We start from the raw sequence: 24,220 nt of genomic DNA, 5'->3' as shown, positions 1-24,220 counted from the left end.
AAAGAAGGGGCGGGGGGAGAAAGAAAGTAGCTTACCAGTTTTGGACAACAAGTATTCTCTTCAGCTCTGTTTCCCCCCTACAAAAAAGAAACAAGGAGAAATCAGCAGATAGTACAGTTAACAAAAAATGCATTCAGACTGGCAAACAAATATTTTTAAAGAAATTATGACAAGTCAGAAAAAAGAGAGAAGTTTAATATATCAAGGAAAAGCTCTATTACAGTCTGTGCTAAACCAGAAAGGAGTTCAAATTCCTTTGCCAAATGGACAAAAAAGATGTGAAGCAGAAACTATTCAACCTCCCTCATTCTTGTATGTTTATTAAAACTAAATTAAATCAGAATCAGAATCCTAAGAAGACCAAGTGTCTACCAATTATCCTAGGCCACACAAAACCTGCCACAACCACACCCTTAAGATCCTACCTACCCTCTAAACATTAGGATGACACTTGGCCTTGTGGCACACTTAAAGCAGTTTCCAAAAGGCAATTCCTCCCTTTGGGGAGATGCCATCCATGTTGGCCTGGCTAAAAGGCTTCCCAGCCAGCAGATGTCAGAATTAGGGGGTGTATTCAGTTACAATATGCCTGGGACATCTCTCCAGCCAAGCAAATGGCAGACAAAATGGCAGTGTAGAAACAAATGCAGAGCTTGGACCAGATGACAACAAAACAGCTTGCCTGCTCCATGGTTGTCCTGGCTGCTGTGCCTGTCTGCTCTGCCTGTTTGAAAAGCATCCAGGTAGGAAAACTAAATGGAGCTTGGGTCCTGGCATTGCTAGGGACCATGTATAGGCATAGTACTGTATTTAAGACCACAGCCTCAATCCCACAAGTACTGCTCATAGTTTGAAATAGCCAACATCAAAGAAAGGGAGTTAAATTTCCATTGCTCTTACATTCAAAGTTAAGGACCTATCTGCACGAGAACATAAAATGCTAAATAAAGACCACAAACAGTTATTCTTAATGATATTTTTTGTGCTTACTGTTCATTGACTCTACTTGCCGAAGTTTGGACTTTTATTTCTCCATAACTCAGATTCTGAACAAAGCCAGTACAATTTAAAAACAAACAAATACAACAGGAAGAAAATACCGCAATCTTTGAGATTGGCTTCTTTTTTCAACTTGCAACATTACCCAACAACTTCTGGGAAGGCAACATAGCCCATTCTAGTGGCAATTTCTACCCAAGATCTAGAGAACAGTGAATTGGAACCAGTTAATCTAAAATTTAAAAAATCCACAATTTAAATCAACAGACATGGGTGCATAGTATTCCCAACAGACACCACCACTTTGTTTCTTGACTATCATATCACATAAGCATTGTGTCATATAGGTATAGCTTATATTTTTCTCATTTTTTTCCACCCTACAAAAATGTGAGAGACTTGAGGAAGCTCATGTACACAAGAGCAGGAAAGCTCCACTGTGGAGCTCCACACTATCTCAAACTTGCTTACCTCCCCCTGCAGCAAATTCAGGGGGAATTACCACACAATTGCAGGTTTCTAGACCCCAATCAAGATGTTGGTCTTGTCGTTTAAAGTTTGGGACTTCCTAGAGTTCCTCCACCATCTGCAGTATAGTGGGTTGATAGAGAATGGGTTTTGAAGTGGTAGCACCCCAGCTCTAGAAAGCTCCAAAGACAGATTTGCCAGGTAGCTTCAGACTTAAAACTTTTTTCTTGTGCTGCTTTACAGATCTGCTTTCAGCTTTACTTACTCTGTGCATGTTTTAATTTTTTTGTACCTTATTTTATGCAAACTGCCCTGATAACTAGATTAAAGGGTCGGGTATGAATTTGAATGAATGCAGTCAGACTCTTGGGGCACAGTGCTGGCTCAGGCACCTGACAACCCCTTCCTGCTGTGGTTTATGTAGTTAGAGGGGATGCAGATACCGTAACTGCGTGGAGTTTATGCAGAAAACATTATCACATATGGCAAACAATTTATGCACCTTACAGAAAGACAACAAACTAAATCATATAGCTCAGTCAGTAGAGCATGAGACTCTTAATCTCAGGGTTGTGGGTTTGAGCCTCACGTTGGGCAAAAGATTCCTGCATTGCAGGAGATTGAACTAGATGACCTTTGTGGTCCCTTCCAACTCTACAGTTCTATCCTTTAGAAAGTGTTTTCCCCTGCATGGTGTAAGTTACTTATTACTATTAAATCCAACTTTGGCCCCCAATATTCATTCTGCAGTTCAAATTTAATACTTTTTAAACCAGGGGAGAACAGAATATTTTCTACCAAACTTTGTTGCTCGTCTCAAAATACCTGTAACAGTTATGTTTAAGCACATGAAGTGACAAAAATGTATTTCAGGATAAGTAGTTCAGAGCTAAAATTATCTGAAGAGTGGAATTCTGAGGTATTCATTGACTATATATACACATACACACACATGCTTGTTATTCCACTTATATATTTTTCTTTCTTCAATCATGTAAATCAAAGCAGCATACAGGAGACTGCCAGAGATGCCAATAAAAATCAATGCCTTCTGTATCAGTTCTGTATGCAACCTCACCTATGTAGTTACCACAGAAGCAAGACTCAAGAAGAACAATCAAGATGACCCAAGTGCCACTAAGCAAGAAGCTCTCACGTACTAGAAAGCAAACTTTGCATCTCTCTATACTCAGAGAACATTCAAATGCTCATGTTGAAACATTTTAAAAATAAACAAACCAGGGCTTTTTTCCAGCTGGAACTCACTGGAACTCAGTTCTGGCACCTTTCAGGTGGGTGCCATTGCCATTCTAAGAGAACAAGGGAGGGGTTCATGGTGAGTTCTGGTACCTCTTTTTCTAGAAACACAGCACTGAAAACAAACAATACAGAGATTAAAACTAATAGTTGTGAAATTATTGTATTGTTTAATAAAATAAGTCCCAAAACTTTCCAGAACTGGATATATTCTTCAGGAGAAATATATTATTTATTAAAATACATTTTTCTATTTCACTTTCGTACATCCACAACCTCTCTCACAAGCGCAATACCACCCAGCTCGGTGTTTTCTTCTAGTATCTCTACTTGTCTGAAGAAGCATTTTGACTATGGATCTGTTTAATGAAAGTAATCAATTTTGCATGGATATAAGCTTTATAAGGAGTCTGACAAGATCTGCTTTTTATTTTAGCAGAACAAGTTTTTAAACTCCAAGGCAGCAGAGATCAGTTTTCAAACATCAGTAGCCTAGCCAGCACGGCTTAGTAACGGAAATGTAGCAGCTACTTTAAAAGAGGAGAAAGCTTTAATTCAGAAAAACTTTGAGTCACATGTAATGTGCTTGTTCTGGGTCACAGTGAACAGGGTCAAATGGTATAGATTTTGTCAAGCTTGTGGCTATACTATTCTTGTGTGTTCAGAAGGTACGTATAGTTAGTCTAGTGTCCAGCAAGGTTGCTGTCAGTCAGGAATTGGAAATGCATAGAGGTTTTTAGACAGCTAGCCCTGTTTGTAAATAAGGCTATGGCAAACTGGGCAAAAGAACAACAAAAAATGGTTTAGGCAGGGAGAGGAAGTAGGCTATCACCACCTTAAGAGTGGCCCCCTGAGTCCAGACAGATGAGTGAAAATCAGTCACCTAGCTTTTTCTCTCAAAAACAACAAAATGCCATGATATTAAAATGTTTCCATCTCCAAGGTACCTGGACTGCATTTTTTCCTTGTGCAGAAAAAGCTTTTCCCTTAATTACTACTGTCAGTTCCTGCTTAACAGAAACATTTCTCCTTTCATTTGTGTACAATCCAACACATTTAATGTAATTTTATTTAATAGCAACAAATTTTAAAATGCTGCTTTTGAGCATTTTAATTGAATTTCGATTTCTATGCAAGTGCAGCTTCAAAAAATAAAAAACCACACTAAGTTAAAAGCTAATTATCTAGCAAACAAGCAATGCATTTTCAACAATGACAAAAATAGGAGTTTAAAAAAATATGAATTTTAAATTGACTCTCTGTAATAAAGCTTAAACCTATTATATTCCTCTAAAATAAAGAGACAGAATAAAATTAATTCTTTTCATCTCATCCATCTTGGGCTATGGGCAAAGAAGCTGGGATTATACTACAAGGGAGCAATCTCCTTTGTGGACACACGAAAGACTAGTTTTCATGGAGGCGGCAGTCTTCCAATTGGGCTTCAGACTACAGGTAAGTGCTTGCATGATCAAATGCTCTTCCATGGACACATACTTCTGCACATGAGAGGGGTGCACATTAGAGAAAAGGATAAGCTGAACCTCTCTCCTTTGACATGCAAGTTTTTGATGTGGAGTAACATTCCATAAATGTGAACCGTCACCTACAGTTTGAAGTGGTAAAGTACAGGCAAAGACTTCTCACCTTAGAGAGAACTAGATCCTGTATTTCCTATAAACACACTTCTAGTTGCATCTATAACCTTAGCTCAGTGCAACAATGTTCTCTCCCTCTTCCCAAATATTATCAATAGTTCCTCCTGAGAAGTCTACCATAAGAGCAAGAATGAAGCGCAGGAATCAGTCTAAAAAAGAAGTGCTAAGTAGTACTCAGAAGTGAATCATAAAAAAGGATTATTTTTCTAAAAAGATCAAAAATTGCTCCTACACCACAAATAATAACACAGCTGGAAAGTACAACTCGCATGTTAGGTTGTCCCTATACAGGATGGATCATTTTTATAACCAAATTAAAACGCCAAGAAAAAGGCTGGATTGAAAGTGATTGATAAAAGCAAGTTTCCAACTTTCTAATTCATGTAGTTACTGATTGGTTGCTGTAATAAATGAAATCTGTGTTTGCAACAAAAGTAAGCTTTTACAATACCAGGAGCATAGCCCCAGACCCCTGTTTATTCAACCTTCATAGCCTTTGAGCCACAGAATTTATTTCGGCTTAGGGAAGCAATTATGAAAGTAAGTATTTCTATTTGGCTCTGTACGCGCACGCGTGCGCGCGCGCACACACACACACACACACACACACACACAAAGTACTTCTTCGTGCAGCACATAAAACAACTATAGAATTCGCTCCCACAGCCCTGGTGGCTATGCTCTGCCTCCACAATCAGAGGCAGTATATAGTATGCTTCCAAATACCAGTTGCTAGAAACTGTTGTGGAGAGAGTGTTCTTGTGCTTGCAGATTTTCCACAGGTATCTAGTTAGCCACTGTGAGAACAGCATACTGGGCTAGATGGGCCATTGGCCTGGATCCAGCAAGATCATCTTATGTTCTTATGACACTCAGCACACCCATTATATGTGAAGATGTGCTTAGAACTACACAGGAAGAAAAGCAGGTACTTCCTCTGCAGAAGAGCATTTCACAATGTCATAGAAAATAAATGTCCATGCAATTTAATCAACAGTCCAAAGGTTCATAGTCTGAACAATACTACAAAAGAGACCCACAATGGCATAATTATAATGCACAACCTAAGATTACTTTCTTGTCCTGATTTATTCTTTTACATAAAAAGCAGGGTTTACTAAAATGTCAGTGAGTTTTTAAGGTATTATGAATGCAGACAAAGTTGTTCAGATTAGATTTAGGTACTTTAAGCCAGGGAAAGGACACTTTAACTGAAATTCAATATGAAATAATTCTGCTTAAAACAAAGATATTACTTCAAAAATCAGTTTTATTTCCATGCTGCTGTGAATAAAAACATGGAGAAATCTGCTCAATGGACAACTCAACAAACACAATAAGAAAGGAGGAGTGCAGAATTTTAAAAAAAAAACTTATCAATGTTTCTGAACTTTCCTTTGAACTCATAGCATACCTTTTCAGAGTGTCCATGTACACTTCAGAAAGGCAGCTTGTTTCCTTTCTACAGGAAGACTATCTGAGAGGAACTCTAGTATATCATTGCATGATATCACTGGGTGCAACTACCTGTGCAAAATGCACAGAAGTTGGTATTACTATTAATAATAATAATAATAATAATAATAATAATAATAATAATAATAATAACAACTATTATTAACTTACACCCCACCCATCCAATCGGATTCCTCCAGCCATTCTGGGTGGTCTCCCACATAATATTAAAACAGTGAGATATAAAACATTAAAAGCTTCCTGATGCAGGACCGTCTTCTGATGTCTTTGAAAAGTTGTGTAATTATTTAGCTATTTGACATCTGACGGGTGGGTGTTCCACAGGGCAGGTGCCACTATAGGGAAGGCCCTCTGCCTGGTTCCCTGTAACTTCACTTCTTGCAGTGAGGGAACTGCTAAAATGACCTCACAGCTGGATCTCAGTGCCCAGGCTGAACACTGGGAGTGGAGACTCTCCTTCATGTATACAGGGCCGAGCCCATGTAGGGCTTTAAAGGTCTTCACCAACACTCAGAAACATACTAGCAGCCAATGCAGATCTTTCAAAACCAGTGTTAGATGGTCCCAGCGGCGGCTCCCAGTCACCAGTGTAGCAGCTGCATTCTGGATTAGTTGTAGTTTCCGAGTCACCTTCAAAGTAGCCCTGTGCAGAGTGCATTTCAGTGGTGTAAGGAGTCAACCAGATCATGTACCACTCAGGCAAGACAGTGCACAGGGAGGTAGAGTCTCAGTTGGCATACCAGATGGAGCTGGTAGACAGTCACCCTGGACACAGAATTGATCTTCACTTCCATGGACAGCTGTAAGTCCAAAATGACCCCAAGGCTGCGCACCTGTTCCTTCAGGGACACAGTAACCCCATTCAGGACCAGGGAGTCCCCCACACCTGCCCACCACCTATCCCTCAGAAACAGTACTTCTGTCTTGTCAGGATTCAACCTCAATCCATTGACTGGCATCCACCCTACAAATGCCTCTAGACGCTCACAGAAGACATTCACCACCTTCATGGGTTCTGATTTAAACAAGAGGTACAGCTGGCTATCATCCGCATATTGGTGAACACCCAGCCCCAAAACTCCTGATGATCTGTCCCAGCGGTTTCATGTAGATTCCTGAAAACCACCTATTTACCTTTGTTCAAATGAAAGTGCCCTCTAGCACCCAAGGGAAGATGAAACTGATGGTTCTGGATATTGCAGGAGATTCTTCTACTACAGCTAGAATTTTTCAAGTTTTGCCGTTTCAGTTAGCTTGGCTTCATACTTATGATGAAGAAACTAATACTGAAGGTTTCTGTACACAAAACCCCAGGTTTTGAGCCAGAATTCACAAGTAGGATTTGAAAACAAATTCTGATCATGCAGCAAATCCAGTATGCATTTATTTACAGCTGGCAGGATAGTAAAGCAGGCATTTGATGGCTTCACTACACAGGCATGATGCTACTTTTCAGACATTTCCATACTTTCCATCACACTCCAAGGAACGTTTACAAAATCTTACAGTCATACTGAACACAGTGGAACTTTCTTCTAAGAAACATGAACAAGATTGGGCTGAGCAGGAAAACAAAACCATGCAACTAAAAAGGGACAGGAAAGTCACCATGTCCATTCCACTCCGTGTGCTACAACAGCAAAAGTGCCCAGCCATCGTCCAGACGAGCGATAATCACAAATCCAATATACATTACGAAATAGTCACATGGCTATTCTATTTGAAAAAAGCAAAGTACTCCACATTTCTGTAATATGTTTCTATTTTGTTCTGAACGTGTTTTCCATCAGGAAATGCTCTTTGAAGTTCAGGCACTGTATTTGTTTACTCCTTCCCCAGAACATTCCTTGGATAAGAGACCAATATACTGTGATATCTGCAGCTGTGGTTATCAGGAGGGTCAGAAGACCTAATCTTCAAACTTGGTTTTCTGGAATACAGTCAGTCCTTAAAAATATTCTTTTCAGAAACAAAAGGGAAACTGTCCCTTGTTATGAAGCCACACATGGTTATTGCAGTCCCTCTACTTGTCTTCTAAACAGTTCTGAAAATATTACAAGAGCCACTTGGAGAAAGGGCAGTAGGCATGTCAAAATAATGTTACAGAGGCATGAGGATGATTTTGAAGTCAGAGCAACGATAAAAACATGGGGATAGGGATCTTTGAGATCAGAATTGGAATCCATAAGTAAACTTAACTCCCAATAAGATACAGCCATATGGTAAGAATATGACTGAGGGCATAGTGGTTGACAAAGCTGAAGGATTAGTATCTACTAGACATCTGCTCTTGCTTCCTCCAGCATCCTGGATCAGACATAGGAGTAGAAGAGAAATAATCATCTCAATAGCACAAGACTACTTTACATACATTTTTTACCTTCACAGGGATAAGCCAATGCACACACAAGAGTTTGTAGTAATAAGAAAATGAATAAACTGTATACATAAGACACATGTGTATATATTTTGCTCTATACCAATACTAGTTTCTGTGCAGGAAAAACATTACATGTAAAGGTGCAGCTATCAATACCCTCTAGAACACGGGTGTCAAACACAAGGCCCGCGGGCCGAATCCGGCCCGCCAGACCTCGTCATGTGGCCCGTGTAGCTGCCGCCGGCCGCCAGCCTTCACCTTTTATTCTCGCTTTTTTTTTTTTGACACAAGAAAGCCGCCTCTTCAGCGCATGCGCGGCAGCCTACAAACCAGAGAATGTCTGCCCTCTAGCGGCACCGGCCGTTCTACACAGGAAACCTCCACTTGTTTTTATATTGAGTGCATGCCATCCTGTGATGTGACAGATCCAACGGCTGCCTGAACCACCCTTCTCTCCTGTACTGTAAGTCCTACAGATACAACCGGCCCTTTGAGGGTGACCAAACTGCTGATGCGGCCCCCAATGAATTTGAGTTAGACACCCCTGCTCTAGAAGATGTTTGTAATCCTCAGTACCCCCCAGAGAACAGTGCCCCATGAGAAAAGGTGGAGGTTACATGCACATGATAAAAAGTCTGATTCCCTTTTCTTGCTGAACTGCTACACCATCGCTAACAAACATGTGGTACTATTCAACTTTTTATGGCCTGAATCTCTTTACTAAGAATATGGACTTGAAATCCTCAAGCTGTGTGATCGGAAAGGAAGACAGTGAAGATAGTGGCTCCCATACAAAGCTTAAGGACTTGGCTTTTCAGGACAACAACTGCACAGTTGCTACTTATTTCATGTGTACAGTTCAGACATCATCTCTCAAGCTTCTGTTGTGGGAATAATGCACAGTAATACTGTCTAGAAACAGAAGCCACTGAAGCATGATGGGATGGGGAAAACTTCACTACAATGCAATAAATTGATGTTTTAAAAACAAAATTGTGTTTTATCAAAATAAAACACAATTAACACAGTAAGCTGATGTTTACTGTGTGCTGCTTTGGGCACAGACTACTGTGGAAAAGTGGAAAATAAACTGAACTATTAGGACAGGGGTTGCTGTTTTTAGCAGTAATCATGTGTTTCCTTTAATATCTAGTTCGTCTAATCATGGAGAAAGTGTTCACCAATGCACAAAACTACTCTAATAATAGTTCAGCATCAGAATTTAATAAAAATGGATATTGCATGCTTTATCCACAAGAGAGGAAGACTAGCTACATGCAAATTAACCTATTTTTCCATGTATAACATGTCCCCGTGTATAAGACGCCCCCTATTTTGGGAGACTCCAAACTAAGAAAATGGGGGGAGATTGCCCGGAGTTGTTGAGCTTTTTTAAGGGGGGAATGCTGACAATCACTCACCCACCTGACCTACACTGCCACGCACACGTGTCACAAAAGCCACCTATCATCTGTCCCCTCGCCAGCAGAAGCCGACAATCGCCTGCCCAATTGCTGCAGCAACAGCAAATCAACACCAGCTCTTGCCACAGCCAACAACAACACGCCCAATAGCCGCTGACAATCTCTGGCTCGCGGCAGCAACCAATCCCACGTTCCCCCTATGCACTATCTGTGTATAAGACCACCCCCAATTTCTAACATAATTTTTCAATAAAAAACCTCGTCTTATACATGGAAGAGTACAGTATATTGCTGTTGTAGATACCACATTGTCCAAGCAAAAGTAAAACTCTGAACATGGCCACAGATGATTTACCTCTGATTTAATGGGGCCATTGGAAAGGACCCAAGAGTCAACGAAGTGTGCATTATCTATCCATCTATCTACCAACAAGTGGTACGCATCAATACCTAGAAACTAAGAACAAGTATTAAACAGTTTAAAAGCGAAAACAAAAGCAAATTAAGAATAGAGAGTTCCCAATTGTGTCAACTCCAAGGGGATACACTTATTTTTTATTTTATTTTTTAAAATGATTCCAAACTTCCATATAGGAGCATGGATACCCCAGGAATGGAACTGATCACAAACATCTGAATAATAGCATAGCTTATGGGAGGCCCATAGAGTTGGCATTCTTTCTTTATTAAACAAGTTGAGAGGAAACAGGCTATGCCTGCCGTGATGTTTTCCAATATATCCCTGCACTGGGAATCTCAAGGCAGTCCCTGAGTGAGGAGGGCAATTTAGATAGGTAGCCACAAAGGAATCACATCAGAGCTTGTGCCTTCTTTGGGGCAGAAAACATCAAGAGTGCTACCGCTGCACTTTGAGATTCCATTCTTCTTGCCAAGAATATATAAATCTCAACAAAGCACCTGCCAGAAACATCCAACCAATTCAGGCTGGGGGGGGGGGTCCTAAATGCAAATATTAACAGGGAGAGGTATACAGGAACATATAAATGAAAAGCAGAGTGGGAACCCTTTTGCTTCTTCAATTGTGGTGTTAGATAAAAGGTTAAACAAAAATTAATAAATTGTATGAAGGACAAGAAAAAGTCTCAAAATGAAAGCAAAACAAACCCAGAGGCTTGAATAGGAACAGCACAATGCTTCCTTCCTACTATATTATACATCTGTATTAAAGTATGCATTGTTGAACAAAGTGGTAAGCAACTTTGGGAAGTAGGAGCAAGCCAAATGAAATTTCTACATTCAGAAAACCCTTTGGTGTAAGGCTGACAAAGCAGAAAGCAGCAAAAACACTTCAGCAGAAGCATTTTTCATGTATGTAATTGATGACTGAAAGTTTTGCCTGTTTTTTTAAAAAGCCATTTAAGAAGGAAGCCAATAATTGAGGATGTCAGCAGAAACAAATACTTAAGACAATTATATACATGTGAAAACAAGTGACTGTAATGGAGATTTTCATAATCTTAACTTTCAGCTATGCAAGGAGGTTTTTGAAAGCTCTTCTTAATTTCCATTAACATTTTAGTCCCATACATACAAAATAAAAGTTTAGAAAAATAAAGAAGAGGAATATAAGTGGTGAGGGAAACTCAATGTATGTTTTCCCAATCACCATGAAGTATTTGTTTACTGCTAATGCTGGTCTTTTTCAAGCAGTTACAAGAGACTTCCATTAAACTTTGTTCAAAATCCCACGAGCCTTTATTTCCCACCCCCCCAAAGTCTCCTCATCAGAGCAGCAGGGGGTCCCATTAGACACCCTATTTTACTTTCACCTTATAAATAACATTAGCTGTACACCATTTCCATGGAAACCAAATACAATGAAACACATTTAAATGAATACCTGTTAAATGGATGAATTTATATCTAAAAGTATTTTCTGTTACAAATAAAATTGACAGGATAATGAGACATTCTTAAATTAATAACATGACTACCCTGGTCCCAAATTACTAAACATTTCTTTTTATACATTATAAACTAGTAGTAAAAGTGGGCTAGATCTTGCAAGCTCTCTCTGTAGAGGACAGCAGTCTCAAGTGAGAACAATAATGCAAAGATCTGAGAAAACTTACAATTTTCATTACCGTATATGGATGGTGCTAGTTACACTTTTAAAACAGGTTTCAGCTTCTACACATGAATCAAATAATGTCACTGTTTAATAAGATCTTCAGTGATGTCATACATAGACAAAACTAATATTCAGATCACTAGTAGCTTCTTTGTTCAAACATTTTAGGTTTAGTTGCATTGTTTGTTTTGTTTGTTTAGTCGTTTAGTCATGTCCGACTCTTCGTGACCCCATGGACCAGAGCACGCCAGGCACTCCTGTCTTCCACTGCCTCCCGCAGTTTGGTCAAACTCATGCTGCATTACTCCATGCAAAATACATATTTGCTAGATACTGTAATCAGAGTGCACTAATCTGCCAAAACACAGGCATACATATACTCAGCAGTTAGGGCTTTTATGCTGTATTTCTTGTGTTGCTTTATTTTTGTGGTCTTATGGAAACCAAATACACTGAGTGTTGCTTTAATACTCTCGCTGATTACCTGTAATTGTGTTTTTCTGGTTTTAAATTTATTGTGCATCATATATCATTGGCATATAACTGTTGGAAGCCACATTGGGATGGTTTGACCCCAAAAGGTGGCATACATAATAAACCAAATAATATCTAGTGCTTGTTTCATTATACCTAGGAAAAGCTCCAGAGCTGCACAAATGAATCAGGCAATCCCAAGTTTATTTGAATGCAGGATTTCCTGGTTCATTTGCTCATTTCCACACAGTGATAGGGGATAGGGCAGGAAGTGTACAAGCCTATGGCCCACTTCCAGTTTCTCTCCAAGTACAATTATTGGGATGAAGGAACATCTGATTAGGCCCCTTTCTACTTGTCTACTATAGGTTTAACCTGAATTCCAGGTTTCGGTTTTCAGTGGAGTAGCCTTATCCCTTTATGTATTCTGTGATACTCCTTTACTAAAACTCTGCTTTTCTTTACTATATAGGCCACCTTTATGGTTCTTTGTCCTCATAGAATGTCATAGAATGTCAGTGGTGCCCACCTGAGAGGTTCCAGAGCTGAGCTCTGGCTGAAAAAAAGCCCTGCATCTTTCATCAATCTAATTTAGCGCACCAACCATATAGCCTCTTGAATAAATATCATTTTGCCACAGTGATCTGCAGTGTTATGGTTAGATTCCTAAAATGTGATGTACAGTGGTACCTGGGTTCTCAAGTGCCTTGGTACTCAAACAACTTGGAACCCAAACACTGCAAACCCGGAAGTAAGTGTTCCGGTTTGCGAACTTTGTTCGGCAGCCGAACGTGCTCCGTTTTGAGTGTTACACTTCCGATTTGAGTGCCACATTTCCATTTTGAGTGTTATGCTGAGGTCTGTCTGTTTTTTGCTATTTATTTTGCGTTTTTGTTTTGTGGCTCTTTTTTGTGACTGTGTGGAACCCAGTTTAGCTATTGATTGTTTGTTTGTTTGATTGATTGTGTGACTACAGTACATTGTTTATTGCTTACATTTTATGGATCAATGGTCTCGTTAGATAGTAAAATTAATGTTAAATTGCTGTTTTAGGGGTTGTTTTTAAAAGTTTGGAACAGATTAATCCATTTTGCATTACTTTCTATGGGAAAGTGTGCCTTGGTTTTGGAACAGACTTCCGGAATGGATTAAATTTGAGAACCAAGGTACCACTGTACGTGGATGTATCTTAAATGCTAACCAATTCAAAAATTGATAGTAAAGTTACTAACCCAACACTGAAAAATCTACACTGATTGTAGATCAGTAGAGTTTGAAATATTGGCTTTGACCTGAACAATCTGGGACCATGTATCTGAAGTACCATCTCTTCCCATATGATCCTGCCTATTCACTATGATAATCAATAATAATAAGAGGAAGAAGAGTTTGGATTTGATATCCCGATTTATCACTACCCGAAGGAGTCTCAAAGCGGCTAACATTCTCCCCACTCTGTGAGGTGAGTGGGGCTGAGAGACTTCAAAGAAGTGTGACTGGCCCAAGGTCACCCAGCAGCTGCATGTGGAGGAGCGGGGACGCGAACCCGGTTCACCAGATTATGAGTCTACCACTCTTAACCACTACACCACACTGGCCCTGCAGAGTGCTTCTGTGTTCAGAGGTGAATGGTACCATTTCAGTTGTGGTATTCCACCTCTGGAATGCTACCTCAGAAAAATCAGATAAGCAACAAGCAAAAATTTCTCTGTTTTTGTTTTTTAATGGGCGCTGTCTCTGAGCTATTGCTGTCATTCTATCTGATTATATATTTTTATATTAGCTTTCATAAAACTTCATGGCACTGTACAGAACAATAAAACCATATATACAAAATACCCAATCCAAAGCAAATTAAACCAATTAGAGACAACCGGAGGAGGGGGGAAGAGACTAAACTTTAGTAGTATTTGGCTGTATGGTAGAATATTTGTTTTGTTTTATTATTAAATATATATTTAATATTTTTTTTTAAAAAAAAACTATTTGTAAGTCATATTGGGTATTACAATTTGAAAGAGAGAGGGTAAACCGACATACAATCCCCTGCTATTATTTGGGTTTGTCATTGGCATACTACTCATAGTTTATAGAGAGCAGCAAACTTGGGTTCGCATATCAGGACAAACCAGGGTTCGCATATCAGGACAAACCAGACTCTGAATTATTTGGGCTTGTTTCCTCCCCGCAGCCAGCAGGGGAACAACAAACAACATGTGTACATTAAGCTATAATTTAAAACTATGGTTAAATGTTACATATGAACTAGTTCAAAACCACAAAATTTTGTTAAAGCAGCTCTCTATCAAGGTTTTTTTTAATATACATATCACTTATAAACACATATACTGATGCACAAAATGTAGGTTAAACAGTGGTGTCTTTTTCAATTTAACATTTGCTTTTGCAGTATTGTGAATTCTGATATTTTTCTTGGTCTAGTTAATTTTCTTAAGTAAAAAAGAAGAAACAGTATTTGAAACAGGAAAAGAAAACATTTGGGCTACTTAGAATCATGAAATTTAAATAACTGTTCAAGATTCAAGTAAGAATCGCTTAGAAATTCTTAGCACTAGAAGTTAAAAAAGTACAATGCAGCCTCCTGCATACATTCTGCTCACACTCCAAATGCAACAAACCTGCTGAGCTACTAGAGGTCTCCCCATGTTATCACTAGGTGTGAACAAGTCAGAACAGCTCTCTCCATTTACACTGTTGAAGATAATGAGAATGAGTTCCTAGTCTGGAGTTCTGACTAACATTTGGGCTGCCAGACATGGCAAAATTAGTTTCCCCCCCTCTTGCATTCAGTGAAGATTCAACTCTGATTCAACTGGTTTTATATTTCCTTCTCCCTGTGTGTTCATTTCTATGCTGTACAGATGCTCTCCAACAGCTATGTTGTCACCCATACTCGACTCGCTCACTTATTAAATCAAACTTTTGTAACTTCCCTCTTTGCAACCAAAAACAGACTTTTTTAGGTTTTTAGGTTCCGGCACCTGCTATAACAAGCTTTCTCACCACCCCTAGCCTATAATGCTAAACTATGCATTCCACATTTTCTGCACGAGAACAAAATCATTCATCAGCCTACACAGAATTACCAAAAGAAGTCAGGGTGCATTAACAGCAACACATTAAATTATTGACACAACATTTTAGGTTTATTTCAGTTCTTAGCCCCACACCCTGAAAAACCTTACGGCTGTTCTACAAGTTTAAGGTGCAGCCTAAAAAGAAATAAAAATTTAAGGAGTCTTCATGTTGGCATCTTAAAATAAAGTTATTCTGGCACTCTGTTCACAATTATTCATCTTTTTGCTATCATACTTGAAGAATTAATGTCTAGAGACATCTTTAAAGAGTAGAATCCTGCTTGGAAACAACATGAATTAGGGATCTGATTTTAATGGGATTACTGCAATTCCGGAAGCAGTTATAGGGTGATATTCAATGCTAGTTCTATTCAGAACAGACCTGATGAAATAAACGTAGTTTTAGTAATTTCAGTGGGTCTAACTCCAAGTAGATACAACCCACAGTTGTTACATCAGAGGGAATTAATGGCTAGTGCAGCCTTCCCCAACCTCCAGATGTTTTCAGCTACAACTTCCAACAGCCCAGTGCCTTTTAAAATTTCAGTTGGTAAGAGAGCTATGGCCATTATTGAAATGAGAAAGTTGGACCACACTTCTCCATGCATTGACAATCGCACAGTTGGATTACTGCAATGCACTCTATGTACGGCTACCCTTGGGGTTGGTCTGGAGACTGAAGCTGATGCAGAACACAGTGGCTAGGTTGCATGTGGAGGTAAACTACCATTAACATGTAACACTCTGCTTGCGAGATTTGCACAGGCTGCCAATCTGCTCCCAGGCCAATCAAGGTGATGGTACTAACATATACTGTACAGTCAGGACAAGGTTACTTGAGAAACTACTTAAGAGTTTCTCATGCAAGTTCCAAAGATCTCAAAAGCCCACTCTGCAGTAACTCAGGGAATGGCTTTCAGTTTGGCTGCCCCTTTTCTGTGGAATTATCTTTAGTGTGTATCACCTTGAGATGGTTGTTCAGAAGGCAATTAATAAATCAATAATAATGATAATAATATTCCTAACACAGCTGAAGCTATTTTATACAGTCATGCATGCAGCCATCTAAACCATCACTTAATTGGCGCCTTAAGTTTCACAAGCTAATACAGACGATGACAGCACTGTGCAAAGTAAAAACTAAGAGGCTATATAACCTTTGGGTGTCACCCTGACAAGAAAGTAAATACAGTGGTACCTCTGGTTACGAACTTAATTAGTTCCAGAGGTCCTTTCTTAACCTGAAACCGTTCTTAACCTGAGATACCACTTTAGCTAATGGGGTCTCCTGCTGCCACCACCGTGCGATTGCTGTTCTCATCCTGGGGAAAGTTGTTAACCTGAAGCACTACTTCTGGGTTAGCGGAGTCTGTAACCCAAAGTGTTTGTAACCCGAGGTGTTTGTAACCCAAGGTACCACTGTGCAAGGTGTTTGTAACCCAAGGTACCACTGTACAGAGATGCAATCTGTTTCCCTAGCCATCTAGTCATCTACTTTTCTCCCTTACATAACCCTATCTATTACCACTAAAACAAAAGTGGCCCGTTACTACTTTAAGAGGTGACTCTTGCAACAAAAATGAAAGTTTGGCTTTGCGTTTAACTGGCAGGCTCAGCAACTTCCCATTCCTGAAAGAAGAAAGCATGGTCCTTGGCTTCTTAAGTCTGGGAGACAGCAAAATGGGAATTTTATTAATTTTATGAGTTTTATGGGAAATAAGCAATGAGTTTTAATAGAAAAGGCTAAGAAAACTTTGCAGTCCATAACACTGATCTTTAACTGGTGGGCCAGGACCCACAACCCGGTCATGGCCAGATGGGTCACAATAGCAGCAGTACTGCCATATAAATATATGGTAACAAGTTAGGAAAAGTGTCCCAAAATGTATGTTTGGGTTAGAAGTAGGTCCTAAATCTGAAAACGTAGAAGACCACGGGTCTACATGCCGGGCAAAAGAAGAAGAATCACTCCTAAAAGTGTCAGCCACCAGACGCCAAAGGGACATGAAGTCTCATAGAAAATGCAACCTCACCCCCCCCCCCCCCAATTCATGGCACTTTTCATATTCTCAGTGGCAGGAAGGTTTATATGAACAATCTAAACATCTGCCACACAATGGTTCTGATATAATACAAGTCCTCAAATCAGAGATAGAAAAAAATATTTCAAATGTCTAAGTACTACTACTAATTTTGAGGGATTCAGAATAACTTTTTTTAAAAATGACACTCCTATATGGATATAAGCCCAATATTATTGTTTTTCTTTCTTTTTACTCAGCAGTACCGAGTTCCAGCATCTCATTTTTTTTGCTTCCCATGGCACCCATAGCACTTTTATCAATATATTTATTTTATATTCCGCCTTTTCCCCAGAACTGGGACTCAAGATGGCTCACAAAAATTAAAACAACATGGGTTAAACACAGATAGCTAAAAACATATAGAAGATAATAGTTAAAAATAATTAAACTATAACAGAATTAAAATTATGTAAAATAAGTATACTAAACAGCACAGTGCTGAATGGCACACAATTATTAAAAGTTATTTCCTTAAAAGCTGGAATACATGAGTACTGGCACCTCATTAAAGACAAAACAAATAAACCACCGCATAAACCCGGTGTTTGAATTCCTCCAGAGAGGAGTCAAAACAGGCAATTCCTTGCGCTGCAGCTAGGACCAGATCCCCCCTCCCCCGACTGATAAGAAGTCATACTGCATGAGCTTGTGGATCCCCCTATGTTGTGGACCTACAACTCCAATCAACCAGACCATTGGGCAAAATATCTGTGGCTTATGGGAGTCAGAGTTCAGCTACAGGTTCCGCAACTCTGAGGCTACATTATAAGCAATGATACATTCTCTTACCAAATGTAATGACGACCCTATGCGGATATAATTTCACGTAGCACAATATTTCAGCAATTGTAGTACAGTACATTTTAAACCCAGATTCTGTTCATCTGCAATTCCCTCTAAGAAGCAAAGCCATAAAAGGGATATCCTGGAAACCATGCAACATATTCCCAAAGTTGTAGTTCTCATACTTCCACAAGACATTTCACAATATTGCAAAAATGATTTTTAAAAACCATGTACATGCAAGCCTCTTCACAGTATTAAGGTCATAATTACAATTTTATGCTAGCAACAATGTTCTGTATACATGCCTGGCAACTGTATATTTGTTGATGCACCAAGTAAGATTTACCTCCTTTACACTATCACACATAGTGTTCATATTCTGCAGGCTAATATTTTTACAGAGCAGTTTATTTTATTCAGTTATGTCCCTTTGGCTTTTTGCTCTAAGAAGCCATTTCAAATACCTTTAAAAAGTCAATAAAATACTGCATGAGGCATAAGAAGCACTGAACACTATCATTCCTCTATGTATTTCTCTCACTTCTCTCAGTGAAGTTTTTAGCTAAACTGTACATAAGGACAGCTATGCATTGTAAGGAAGTTGCAAAATCTAGTGATCATGGTTTCCACTACATTTTTCAGCAAACAGAAACAAAGCAGTTAATTCCATACTCTGTATATAAGGACTGCGAGTTAAGCAATATTCCACATCCATGAATACAGAATATACACACATAGGGTTATTACACAATCTTGATTCATATTTTTATTATAAACCTTTATAAAGCACTTTGATGACAGGCTGAACACACTGCACCTGTCTATGTACGAATCTCTCTACCTAGCCCCAATAAGATAGCCTTGCCATCTCAGAAATTCTCTTCTCTTACATACAAAGCATCCCAGGATAGTATTTCCCCCACAGTGAGCTTGTCTGTCAGGGATCAGAAGGAAACATTTTTGATTCACACTTCCTCATCCCACCTAACTGGGCTGTTGGCAAGTGTAAATCACAGGCTTCCAGCTTATGTGTTGTTTACCTGGAGCTCCCCGTAGCAAATTCCCCTCCACCTGTCAATCCTACCCACCTACTTTGACTCTAGGGAGATAAAATTCAGCTGCTTTCCTCCAAAAGGTCATCTAGCATCTAATATAGGAGAGACTCTTGCACTTTGCAAGCAAATTGGTCAATTTTCTTTTAGTTTGACTAGGTTCCAAATCTAGAAATGTGTTGTTTCTTTTTAGGCTGCTACTTATTCCCCCTCCTTCCAACTATAAACATTAAATAAGCCATTTTTATTAGGGACCTGGATTTGACTGGATATTTTGCATAACCCAAAGATCTCTCTACCTTGCATGTCTGAACTTGTGTCCAGGCTACGTGCTCAAAAAGAGGAGGTGAAAGTGAACAATAGATTGGGCTCTGCCTGGAAGTAACCAGAAGAGTTTGCTTCTCCAACTCAAGGTAATTGATCCACAAATCTGGGGAGCCCCACTTGCCCCAATCTTAGGTAGAACAGAGAAAGAAAGTGATCTCAGCTACACATAAGGAAGTCAAGGGATGTTTTCCAGCCTTATTCAGTATCACAGACAGGATAGGTAGAGAAACCTGTCCAGAAACGATCACCCCTAAAAAGCTCCAACAATAAAACTATTAAATAATTTACATGAAAAATGCTGATTTTAGAAAAAGTGTTAGTTTATTGTAACTACTGTTGATGGTTACATGCACACATTTTCAAGTTTGATGCCAGACTGATAAAGCATAGTTTACAATTATCTGGCAAACCAGACTTTGAAACCATGTGGTTTGGCATGGTATCCAAACTGACAAATTATGCAGTCATCACTCTTTAGGTTGCTGTACCACAAATGAAGATATGAACTTGCAGAACTAAGAGAACAGAAAATGAAAGTGGACAAGCAGGTCCAAACCATGGTTTGTTGCATGCTGGAAGCTCAGTCAGAGGTAAGGTTATTCATTTTATTTTATTTCATAAAAATGTATATACCACTCACTTGATGTTTAAAAACACACACACCTCAAAGTGACTAAAATCTCAAAGCAGTTAAAACCTAAACCATGGTTAGGTATGATGTCTGAAAGAGTCACTATCTGAGTAATTTATTTGTTAACAATGAACACTTTATAGACAAATTGATATGAACTACCTTTCACATGAATGGGGATGGTTACTAAGCAGCCTACGCACTCCAGGGAACTTTAGGGCAAAAAATCTTGCTGTTGCTATCATAGTCTCTTAATAAAGTTAACATACAGATGCCAAGACAATATCATCCCCCTGCCCACTTTTTTTTTTAAAAAAACCTGTTCCTCCATTTACCTATAGCATATGAAATCTGTGAATGAACATAACACCTCACTTTCTTCAAAGCAAAGTGAAGAGTTTTCAATGACACTGACATGTACAAAAAAAGTTTTATTTTAAATCTGCTACAGTAGAAAATCTAACCTGAAGAACTTTGACAGTGGTAGTGGTCATAGCAGAACCAACTCAAACTTAACCCATTCATGAAATACAGTATTATTTCTAGCTATTTAGTAAGATATCAGGACACCAACCTTAATGCCTAGACAAAACTAAAAGCATTCTCTGCCAAGATGCCAAATACCAGCACAGGTTTCCTTGGTGAAGCAACTCAATGTTGTACAGATTAAGACCAAATTATGAGAATGCATACCATTTTTCCACTTGTGAACAATCTTATTTACTTATTAAAAAATAGCTAAAAGAAAAAAAATGTTCCATCAGTACTGAAACAATGCACTCCTATATGAAGTATACTAGATCTTACATTCAACAAAAGCTTACTTTTAAAGGGGAAGTAATGGAAGATATGAAATCAGTTAATAATAAAGAAAGCTGTCAAAAACTGTTAATCTGTGGTAACAATGAATTGTATCCAGACAATCCATCATATCCCAGACAATCCATCATATTCCCTTCACTAGATGTCCACATACACACATTACTCCCCAAGCAGGCAGAGAAAAAGAACACAGGTTCATCCATATTTTTACAAACAAACAGCAGACCACTGTCTCTCTGCTAGGGGGAGACCATGAGCCATTGCTCACTCACTAGTACTATGGAGCACACAAGTTCATTCCAAGTCTCAGGTGGGAAAAAAGATTTGCTCGCTTGAGTGTTGCACAGTGCTAGTCTCTTCCATCAGTCAACCTAAGTAGGAATGCAAGAAAATTTAATGGGCAAACCATAAGAGGCAAGTGTGTGCTTAAGTGAGTGGTACTACAGACTAAGTTGGAATCAAGTATGCAAGTCTTGGGCCTGATCCACAAATATAAATCTGCAAATGTCCCAAACCATGTATTTAAGAGGAGGGGAGGGGAAGGAAATGAGTTGACAATTCAGTGGGTGGAGGGGGGCAGTGGGTGGAGGGGGGAGAATATTTACCTGCATGCCTCTTACAAGCAGAGTAGTTTATGGCTCAGTGGATTTCACAATAAAGGGAGGCAATGGCAAGCTTTGGAAGGTAGTTGCAGCATTCAGCTCCCAGTTGGCCTACTGGCTAATCTAGTTGCAAAGCATGAATGTATTGCCAAAAGATGAAAACGGACAGAAGGAAATCTTTCTCCCCAATCCCATCCTGTTCACAGATATTTAAAATGCCAAACAGCAAAGTGTAATTCTCCATATGCCTGTGGTAGGCTTTCCAGAAAAAGTAACTGTGTACCCAACTCCTCCATTATGAGGGGGGTGGGGAGAACACAGCAGCTATATCACAAATTTGGACAGTCTCTTTTCACAAGTAGGAAATCGTTCCGATATATAGGACAATGTCAACCATTCTATGGCAGAAATTCAGATTGCTGCCTGCTAGCTTCTGGGCAAAGCAAAGAGCAGAATGGTGGCGTAACCAAAATCACACCATCCTTTACTCCAAAAGGGGAGAGCCACTTGTTGGCCAACAAGACTCACAAAAACTAACATTAGTAGCCCATTACGTACTCAGATCCCAGGCTACAAGGCATTGCAGAGGGTTGGATTAGATGACCCTTGTGGTCCCTTCCAACTCTACAGTTCTATGATTCTTTGATATGGTTGCCCAACCCTGTTCCAACTTGTGTGGCTATATATCTCATGTCCATGTAAAAGCTTGGGGGGGGGGGGAGATGCAGAAGCTTGTTGGTAGAACGTATGTTTTGCCTGTAGATGAGTTCAATCCCTGCCATCTTCAGGTGCAGCTGGAAAAGACTTCTGTTGTACCCTGGTCAGTCAATGCCAGTTGGTGTAGACCAGGAATGAGGAATCTGTGGCCCTCCAAATATTGCTCAACTACAGCTCCGATCATCCCACATTATTGGTCATGCTGGTTAGGGCTGATAAGACTCAGAGCCCAAACAACATCTTAAAGGCCACAGGTTCACCCACCTCTGGTACAGATAAAACCAGGCAAAGGAGCAGCCTGACCTGGTATAAGACAATAATATCCTATGCTCCTAGATACACTTGCAGGGGAAGTGCCACTCTGGGCAGCTTACAACATATAAAACACAACAAAACATCAAACATTAAAAAACAAGGTATCATTTATTTATTTATACCCCGCCCATCAGGCTGGGTTTCCCCAGCCACTGGCGGAGGAACGGGGAGTGGGGGGAGAGCACCGCCCTGGCAGCATCAGGGAGGGGGGTACCATCGTGGCTGCCCCCCAGACATGTGCCACAAACCCCCACCGCACCAGGTGCCACACCCCCGGGGGGCACGCCAGCCATGCCCCCGCCTGCTCTCTGCCCCCAGTGCCAGAGCATGCAGCTTCGCCACTGTCCCCAGCTAATCTGGGCAGCTTCCAACAAAAGATTAAAATACAACAATTAATCAAATATTAAAAACTTCCCTAAACAGGGCTGCCTTCAGATGTCTTCTAAAAGTCAGATAGTTGTTTATTTCTTTGACATCTGATGGGAGGGCGTTCCACAGGGTGGGCGCCACTACCGAGAAGATATCCTATACAAGCAACAAACAAACCAGTAAACTGATAAAACCAATGAGAATTATGGTAACAATAATAACAGTTTACAATTATAACCAAATTAAAGTAACTGCCAACCCCAACTAAACATTTAACCAACACCAACCCAACAAAAATGAAACAGAGCAACCAAAATTAAAACCGCTTAAAACATTTTAGAACATTTTACCCAGTTGCCCCAACCCAAGAGTTGTTCCAGCAATGGCCTCCCAGGAGCCTCTTTTAGCTGTTCAGGGTGAGTGTGGGACCCGCCCCCTAGGCCAGGTGGAAATGGGCCTTGCAGCAGCAAGCAGATCTTTCTTCCAGATCTATTACACTTTTTCCTTTTTCACTGAAAAACTGCCTAGTGCCAGGGCTCATTGCATTTGGTGCAATCTTGTTGGCAGTTATTGTTGACAGTGCATGTTAGCAAGCCTGTTAAAACAGAACAGCAGAGTTCAATCTCCTACCAAGGGATGTGTGTGTGTGTGAATGTTCTGAATTCCAGGAAACTAAATGCCTTGCAAAAGATAGCATTTGTTGGGACAGCACTGCTTCAAGCATATGTAAAAGGTTAATGCTGGTTGCACATTCCCTTAGACTCAAGATTTAATACATGAAATGTCTTCATAAGAGTACTTCTGTAAATGTCCTTGATTAAATATGTTACTGTTAAAAGTAGAGGAGTTGTAAATAAGCCTGTACTGAAACCATCTCTCTTTCTTTCAGCACTTCAGTAGGTTTAAGAATCAAACAGCATATCCAGCCTGGACTGCTGCAAGAGACTCTAAATGGGGCTGTCTTTGAGGAGTTTTCAGGGATTACATTCTAACCCAACTGTAATCAGGGCACATTCCTCCAACACTCCCTTGGCTCATTTGAACTGAATAAAAAACAAAGAGCTGGTCTTGACCTTTGAAACCCTAAATGGTTTGGGTCTATGTGAGTCTGCCAGCTTGCCAAGATTTTAGGAGGTTCTGCTCAGTATCTCACCACCAACCAAGATCACAGTGGTGAATATATGGGTTA

At 39.7% G+C, this 24,220-nt stretch overlaps 1 protein-coding gene across 8 annotated transcripts in view; it reads right to left on the bottom strand.

The window, feature by feature from the left end:
* Window positions 1-24,220, bottom strand: part of PHF21A (PHD finger protein 21A) — a 129,390-nt gene that overhangs the window by 90,173 nt on the left and 14,997 nt on the right. For all 8 annotated transcript variants that reach the window (XM_028727242.2, XM_077928838.1, XM_028727232.2 and 5 more), the window contains exon 2: window positions 36-77. The gene's annotated coding sequence lies outside the window, so the exon portion shown is untranslated. The remainder of the gene's footprint in view (window positions 1-35; window positions 78-24,220) is intronic.

Source organism: Podarcis muralis, chromosome 1 (genome assembly GCF_964188315.1).
Source record: "Podarcis muralis chromosome 1, rPodMur119.hap1.1, whole genome shotgun sequence".
In the NCBI taxonomy this organism is placed as follows: Eukaryota; Metazoa; Chordata; class Lepidosauria; order Squamata; family Lacertidae; genus Podarcis; species Podarcis muralis.
Note: the sequence above shows the minus strand (reverse complement) of the source record. Positions and strands in the feature narration are given on the sequence as shown.